Source organism: Jaculus jaculus, chromosome 18, assembly GCF_020740685.1.
Source record: "Jaculus jaculus isolate mJacJac1 chromosome 18, mJacJac1.mat.Y.cur, whole genome shotgun sequence".
NCBI classification, from domain to species: domain Eukaryota; kingdom Metazoa; phylum Chordata; class Mammalia; order Rodentia; family Dipodidae; genus Jaculus; species Jaculus jaculus.
The window spans coordinates 4,547,307-4,555,763 of NC_059119.1; the positions used below are offsets into that span (position 1 = coordinate 4,547,307).

An 8,457-nucleotide genomic window follows, 5' to 3' on the forward strand; every position below is an offset into this window, starting at 1 on the left:
TACATGCACACAAAATACATGTTTTAGAGTGAAAAATCAAAACAAAAACATGAACAGTTTCCTCACATGGTTAAGCAAATACAACCTTTTATCCTTATGATACCATTGCTAGGCATTTACACCCACATCCAAAGGAAAGGGAAAGAACAATGGGTAGGCCAACAAAACAAACGTGTAAATGAAAATGTTGTCAGCGGGTTTCCATGCCATGAGCCCAGCTGAACACAACTCGGGTGACCGAGGACAGAGGCACAGGCACGGTCCGTGTTGAATAAATATGACCCCATGACGAGGGCCAGTCACCTTTCAGGTGGAGGTCCCCTTCCTGAAGAGCATGGGAGCAGAAGTATGTTAGATTTCAAATGACGGGACGTTTACATGCACGTGAAATAGCCCAAGGCTAAACACACCTTTTTGTTGACTTCATATGTACACATGTGTGTGTATCACACACACACACATACACATAGCTTGAAGGTTGTTTCATGCAATGTCTTTCAACGCATGGCATTTTCACTGCCATCAACCTATCAGGTCAGGTAGGACTTTCTTCATGTAGTATCATGTCAGCAGATAAAAAAAAAAGTTTTGAATTTTTGGCGCACATCTATAATCCAAGCAACTTGGGAGGTAGGTAAGGTCAGAAAGACCAGAAATTCAAAGCCAGCCTCAGCTACATAGACAGTTCCAAACTATTCTAGGCTACATGAGACCCTGTCTCTAAGACACTGGAATTTGGATGACAACTGCTGAATCTGAACCAGAAGCATGAAGAACGATAAGAACCCATGCTAAATGAAACAGGGCAGAAACAAACAAAAGGATGCTGTAGGCAAAACTAATCTCTGTGAAAGAATCCAAAGTGGGTTTCTGGAAAGCTCAACTGAGAAAGAACACAAATGAATCTCTCTCAGTGCTTAAAAAAAAAAAAAAAAAGACTGTTGTGATGGTACACATTAGTCGAAAAATAGCAATTAGAGCTAAGCTTGGTGGTTTTTATTGTACATAAATCACAGGTCAAAAGAGATGATTGATAAACTTGTGCACACACCAGCAAGTGCAGAAGAAGAAAATCGATTGTGTTTAATTTGACATTCTTAGACAGGGTCTAAGAATGCTCTGAGGCCAGAGAGATTGCTCCGTTGTTAGGAGCACTTCCTGTGCAAGATGAGGGCTTTAGCAGGCCTGAGAGACCACATGAGTTCAACCCACAGGACCCACATAAACAACTGCGCATGGCCATACATTTCTGTAACCTGAGTCCCTTAGAGGAGCAGAGACCCAGGACTCGCCAGAGGTCATGGAAAAAGCTGTGAGCTCTGGGGTCAGAGAGAGACCGTGGTTCAAACAAGAATGGGTGGAAAAGGAATGCAACGGGATACCTGATGTTCCACTCCAGCCGCCACAGGCTAGTAACCCCGCCACAGGAGAGCACGTGGGCACGTATACATGCACACATCACACACATCCCACAACCATCGCCAGCATCACACACAACATTTCACACCACACACAATTCCCACCACCACCACCACCACCACACACATCATTTCACATCACACACAATTCCCACCACCACCACCACCACCACACACACATCATTTCACATCACACACACATACCACCACCACCACCACCACCACACATCATTTCACACCACACACACATCCCACCACCACCACCACCACATACAACATTTCATACCACACACATCCCACCACCACCACCACCATCACACACAACATTTCACATCACACACACATCCCACCACCACCACCACCACACACACATCATTTCACATCACACACACATCCCACCACCACCACCACCACACACACATCATTTCACACCACACACACATCCCACCACCACCACCACCATCACACACAACATTTCACATCACACACACATCCCACCACCACCACCACCACACACACATCATTTCACATCACACACACATCCCACCACCACCACCACCACACACACATCATTTCACACCACACACACATCCCACCACCACCACCACCATCACACACAACATTTCACATCACACACACATCCCACCACCACCACCACCACACACACATCATTTCACACCACACACATCCCACCACCACCAACACCATCACACACAACATTTCACACCACACACAAAAACACAAACAAGCCGTGTTCTACTGCCCTAACACTGAACAATCCTCTTACACCTCTCATATCTATCCAGATATCCAGGGTTCACCTTGGTAATTATGTTCTCTGTGGAAAAATACAGACCTGGTCAACCACTGCCACATCACCAGAATAGGAGTCTTTAAAAGCTCACTTGTAGTAGCACGTGCCTACAACACCAGCCCTGGAAAAACTGAGGCAGTTCAAGGCCAGCCTGCGTTACATACACAGCAAGGCCGTCTCAAATAAATTAAATTCAAATTCGTAAAGTTCACAAAACAGCCTGCTAGGCTACGGCACCTTCATAGAAAAAGTTAGCTCTGTTGGCATGTCCCCATTTGTCCTGGACGCCTGGGTCAGATACATTTCAGATAAATGCAGTACTGAGTCAGCCCGCCACACCTCACTGCATCCCACACTGAGTGAGTGGTGCTCCGCAATTCACCACTTCTCCCCAGTCCACGTGCGGCACCGCCTGCAGGAGTGTGAACCCACCCAACGTGCGGCACCGCCTGCGGGAGTGTGAACCCACCCAACGTGCGGCACCGCCTGCGGGAGTGTGAACCCACCCAACGTGCGGCACCGCCTGCGGGAGTGTGAACCCACCCCACGTGCGGCACCGCCTGCGGGAGTGTGAACCCACCCCACGTGCGGCACCGCCTGCGGGAGTGTGAACCCACCCCACGTGCGGCACAGCCTGCGGGAGTGTGAACCCACCCCACGTGCGGCACCGCCTGCGGGAGTGTGAACCCACCCCACGTGCAGCACAGCCTGCGGGAATGTGAACCCGGCCCCACATGGAGTACCGCCTGCAGGAGTGTGAACCCGGCCCCACGTGCAGCACCGTCTGCAGGAGTGTGAACCCGGCCCCACGTGCAGCACCGCCTGCAGGAGTGTGAACCCACCCCACATGCAGCACCGCCTGCAGGAGTGTGAACCCGGCCCCACGTGCAGCACCGCCTGCGGGAGTGTGAACCCACCCAACGTGCAGCACCGCCTGCAGGAGTGTGAACCCACCCCACGTGCAGCACCGCCTGCAGGAGTGTGAACCCACCCCACATGCAGCACCGCCTGCGGGAGTGTGAACCCACCCCACATGCAGCACCGCCTGCGGGAATGTGAACCCACCCCACGTGCGGCACCACCTGCGGGAGTGTGAACCCACCCCACGTGCGGCACCGCCTGCAGGAGTGTGAATCTAGCCCCAAGTGCAGCACCACCTGTGGGGGTGTGAACTCAGCCCTGATGGAGTTATTTACATCACAGAAAGACACAAACATCAAAAACTGGGGAACTTTTGTTGCCACAGTTGGTGAGTTGTCACGGCCATTTATTATTATATTACTGACAATATCAAATTTGAGAGGTTATAGAGAAAGGGGGGAGTGAAGGGGAAAGAAGAAACAGAAAGAAAGGCTAGCATTACTAGGCCATGTAGCAATGTTTTCAGGATGCATACGTCTTCTCTATCCAGGTGGATCATAAATTGGTTCAGACTAAAACTCAAGACTATTGCTGCATGCCTAAGAGTGGTTGTCACATGATAGGAACTTGAAGGTGTGTACTTAAACCATCAAAGCTGCTCTCAAATCTGAAATGTGAGGGACTTCTCAGGTTTTAGTCAATTTTTCACTCAATAAACATCAATGGAGGACCTAAAGTGTGCCAAGTTCTGTGTCTGATACTCAGCAACACTGTGTTCACAGAGACTTTGGGCAGATTCCATGGAGATCACTGTGGGGTGGAGAATGGGAAGCCCCATGCTAGGGCAGCCATGGCTCTCAGTCAGGAACCCCAGCACTCTCCAGAAAAGCTGTTGGTACACAGATTTTGCTAGATGCTGCAGGTGCAAAATAGCTACTGATGAATCACTGTGGTTATCTTTGAAACTCTTTGGGGTACAGTCTTTCCAATGCAGTGGCCTGCAATTCTTGATTCTACCACAGTGCTCCAATTCACCTTGGCTTGTCTTGTTCTCAAAGGCCAGGTCTAAAATGTACGTTAGCACCCGGGTTTTCAACAGTTCCTTCCCTTAACCGTACGTGAGAAGAGCAGCAGGCAGCTGATCAAGGCGATCTGAAAGCTGCGGGCTCAGTGATGGCTCCGTGGGCAGGGTGCTTGTCTAGTAAGCCTGAGGACCAGAAGTGAGCTCCAGAACCTATGTCGAGGGCCAGATATGGTGACACACCCCTGTGGTCCCAGCCCTGGGGAGACAGAGAGAAGAAGCTCCAGACCAAGGAGAGACCCTGTCTCAAAAAAAAAAAAAAAAAAAAAAAGGAACAGATTACTGGGGGTGGAAATGCCTAAGTGAGGTCAGGAGAAGAGATTGAGTAAAGGCATGGGGGGGGTGGCTAATCAAAATCTAAGATATGAAAAGCCACATGGAAACCTACTTTTTTGAACAATGACACACCCAGAAACCATAGATTGTTACTAGAAACATTTCAGTGCCAGAGATGGGATGGGATGCCATCCAGTGAGGTCTTGGCCAGAGAGGTCCCTGATGCCCCAAAACATTATAGGCCATTGCCCCAGTACCCACGTAAAGCCAGATGCATAAAGTGGCACATGCATCTGGAGTTCATCTGAGGTGGCTGGAGGCCCTGACATGCCCATTCTCTCTGTCTCTCTTCTATCTCTCTCTGCATACAAATAAATAAGTGAAAATATTTTAAGTTAAATTAAAAATAAACTACATATATATATCTATCTCAGGTAGAGAGCACATATATAAACCATATATATATATCTCAGGTAGAGAGCACATATATGAAATATATATCTCTCAGGTAGAGAGCACATGCCTATAATCCCAGTACTTGGGAGACTGAGGCAGGATGATGGCAAGGTCAAGGGCAGCCTGAGCTACAGAGCAAGACCTTGCCCTGGGGCGGTGTGCTACGAAGCGGGTAGAAGGCAGTGTAAGGCCTGAAAAGTCATGACACTGAACACACAGGAAACGCCGCGCCTCACACCCCATTGCTCAAGGAGCCTTGTGCATGTCACTAGCACTCACGTTTGTTTGCAGGGGCCAAGGGCAGTGGTACGTGACAACCAGTCAGTCCACACAAGGAAGGTCACCTCAGACCTGAGATCTTAAGTAACTTTCGTCCTTTCAGAAGGGTAGTGGAGAACTGCAATAAGGCTTAATAAACATCCAATAATTAAAAAAATAAAATAGCCGGCACATGTGGTGGTGCACGCCTTTAATCCCAGCACTCAGGAGGCAGAGGTAGGAGGATCACCGTGAGTTCGAGGCCACCCTGAGACTCCACAGGGAATTCCAGGTCAGCCTGGGCTAGAGCAAGACCCTATGTTGCAAAACAAAAGTGTTCGAACCCAAATTCCTTCTCATGTAAAAGCTTCAGACAGTTGGTTTTATAAATTTCACGCTTTCTGTTTATTCAGACAGGTAAAAATACCTTTTACCGGCTCGAGTTTAACATCATGCCCAATATAAATTAAATCTATAATTATAACACTGTACATTAAGATGGTTTTTAAAGATAACTAATTAGAGATGAATGATTTGTTCAATTATCAGAATATTATTCTAGAATTGCACTCACTCACTTGCTTTCTAAATTCACTATCCCTGTCAAAGGATGCACAATTAAGTACTAAGAAAGGAAAAGTCACAGTGTTAAATACAGCCACCCACAAAAAAAAAAAAAAAATGCAAGCAGATTGTGAATTGGATTCTATAACACTCCACTGACCACCACACGGTCCGCAGGCCACTGAGGCCCAGGCTCTGCTGCGGGACCCTACACACCACTGCGCCCATTAGGAGTTATTTTGCTGGGCACCGAGAAACCCCGCAGACAACAGCTCAGCTACTCCCTCCATCCGGTGCTGCAGAGAGGAACCGGAGAGGACGGCCCCGGCTGGGTTAGTGTCGGCCAGCTCGCAGCCCCTTTAGCCCAGGTTTTGTTTCAGGAGTTGTGGTTCAGCCTCTGCATTCGCTTTCGGTGTGGAAAAAGCGCTGCCCCCAGGCCGGGCTGGACTGAGCCCGGGTCAGCAGAGGGTGGGGAGGCCCGAGATGCTGCAGGCCCCCACGCCGAGCGCGCCTCCTTGGGGCTCCCTCCAGAGCCTCCCAGAGGGCGTGGGTGTGACCCTGGGAGAGGGAGCGACCTCTTTCCAAAGTAGCCACGCCACACTCACTCCCTAACAAGCAAACCAAAACTCAGGACCAAGGTAGCAAGAAAAGAAATTGCTTTAAAGAAAAATAATACTCATTGACTTTGTCAAGACACGAGCTAAAAGAGGTGAAACTAGGTAAAATTAGTGTTTTGTCAAAGCTGCCCAAAGGTGCGTTTAAGCCCTTGAGTATCCATGGCTTCCTCTAGTGGACAGTGCACAAGCATAGATTTTATAAAAGGATGCCAAAAAGCGAAAGAGAAATCTCCCTTCTCTCCCTCCGGCCCAACCCCCGCCCTCCTCTCTTCCCGGGACAACCACTGTTTCCCGGGTCCCCCAGCGCAGGAATCCGGCGCCTGCAGCCCCAAGCGCCCCGGCAGCTCCCGCTGCGGTGGAGGCCCCGGGGCTCCAGGGGTGACGTCGCCCAGGCCGGGCTGCCGGGCGGGAGGAAGGGGCGGCTCCGCTCCGAGGCTGCGGGTCTGCTCCTCGGGAACCTGGGGGAGAAGGCCAGTCCACCTCGGGCCACCCCTTGGCTCGGACACCCAACCTGAGGGCTCTGTATTTTTTTTGCCCCCATCTTAAAAGCACACCCCCGCATACACACGCACACCCCTTTGGGTTAAATTAAGACTCTGGATTCACCTTCAAAAAGGGAAAAAAGAAGAAGAAGGGGAGAAAAAGCTAAGCCTAACTAACTCTGTAGGTAACTTTCCAAATCAGGTAGTTTCTTCCCCAAAAAGTGTACCAAAAGGGTCCACCGTCCACGGACACCAGCCAAGGGCTAGGAATGTCCGGAGCCCTCGCGCGCCCCACTTTGCTTTTTCTATCCGAGTATTTCCAGGTAGAAGTCCCAAGTCTCCGGCTCCCTCTCTTCCCCGGGGGATGCTCGGGCTCCCGCGCGGACCTCGAGGTTTGGCCATAGCACAGGTCCAGGGCTAAGAGAGCCCGCGATGGGCAGGGGTGACGGGCAAGGAATCGGGTCCCCTCCGTGGCGCCGCACCAAGCCCCCTCCTCCAACCTCCTCAGCCCTCACCACGAGCGCAGAGCTCCCGGCAGCGGCCCTCGCTTGCCCAGGGCTCCCGGGGACTCGAACCCACGGCCCCCAGGGGAGGCAGCCACAGGTGGGGGCGCTCACCTGTGCGGGGTCGGGGCTGCCCGCGCCCAAGAGCGACGAGGCGTCGGAGGAGGCCATGCCGCGGGGCCCGGCTCCGGCTCGGCGAGTTCGGCTCGCCCGGGGCCCGGCGCCCGCCCCCTGGTCCCCAGCGCGGGACTTGTCCGGGGAAAGTTGGTCCGCGGCCCCGATCGCGCGGCGCCGCCCGCTGCGCCCGCCCCGCGCCGAGTCTCCGCCCCTCCCGCCGGGCACCGGCGCCCAGGTGCCCGCGCGGCCCGAGCGCGAGGGGCGGGCCCGGCAGGTAGACGCGCGCCGCGAGGAGCATGCTCAGTGGCCGCGGCCACCCAGGGGGCGCCCAGGTCGCGCCGGGCAGAGCGAGGGCCAGCCCTGCCCCACACTCGGATGCTGGGTCGAATGCCAGGTTGTTTCCATGTTGTTAAGAAAGTAATATTCTCTGATGGAACCACGCAAGAATATTGCTTTGGAGGCTGGAGAGATGACTCAGCGGTTAAGGGATTTGCCTGCGAAGCCAAAGGACCCAGGTTTGATTCCCCAGGACCCAAGTAAGCCAATGCACAAGGGGGCACATGCGTCTGGAGTTCGTTTGCAGTGGCTCAAAGTCCTGACTAGCCCATTCTCTCCCCCCACCCTCTCTCTCTCTCTGTACCTGTTTCTCTCCCCCAAATAAAATAAAATAAAATAAAATTTAAATAAGAAAATAATGTCTCTTTGGTCCTGTTATCGTCATTGTACTTTATTCTTGTTTTGTGTGTGTGTGAGGTAGGGTCTCACTGTAGCCCAGGCTGACCTGGAATTCACTCTGTATTCTCAGAGTGGCCTTAAACTCACGTGCTGGGATTAAAGGCGTGCGCCACCAACGCCTGGCTTATACTTTATTCTTGTTACGTTGTATGACTTTATTGCACTTTACTATAGTCTATTGTTTTATTTATTTTTATTATATTGAATTATTATTGTTTATTTGAGACAAGGCCTCGAACTCATTCTGTAGCCCAGGATGACTCTGGATTCCCGAT

At 51.4% G+C, this 8,457-nt stretch overlaps 1 long non-coding RNA gene across 1 annotated transcript; it reads right to left on the reverse strand.

The window, feature by feature from the left end:
* Window positions 1-3,482: 3,482 nt before the first annotated feature.
* On the reverse strand, window positions 3,483-7,541 carry LOC123455830. Its single transcript, XR_006634159.1, has 2 exons — window positions 7,445-7,541; window positions 3,483-4,415 (listed from the first exon to the last, which is right to left on the reverse strand). It is a non-coding gene; the product is annotated as an uncharacterized LOC123455830 (long non-coding RNA).
* Between the last annotated feature and the right edge of the window lie 916 nt (window positions 7,542-8,457).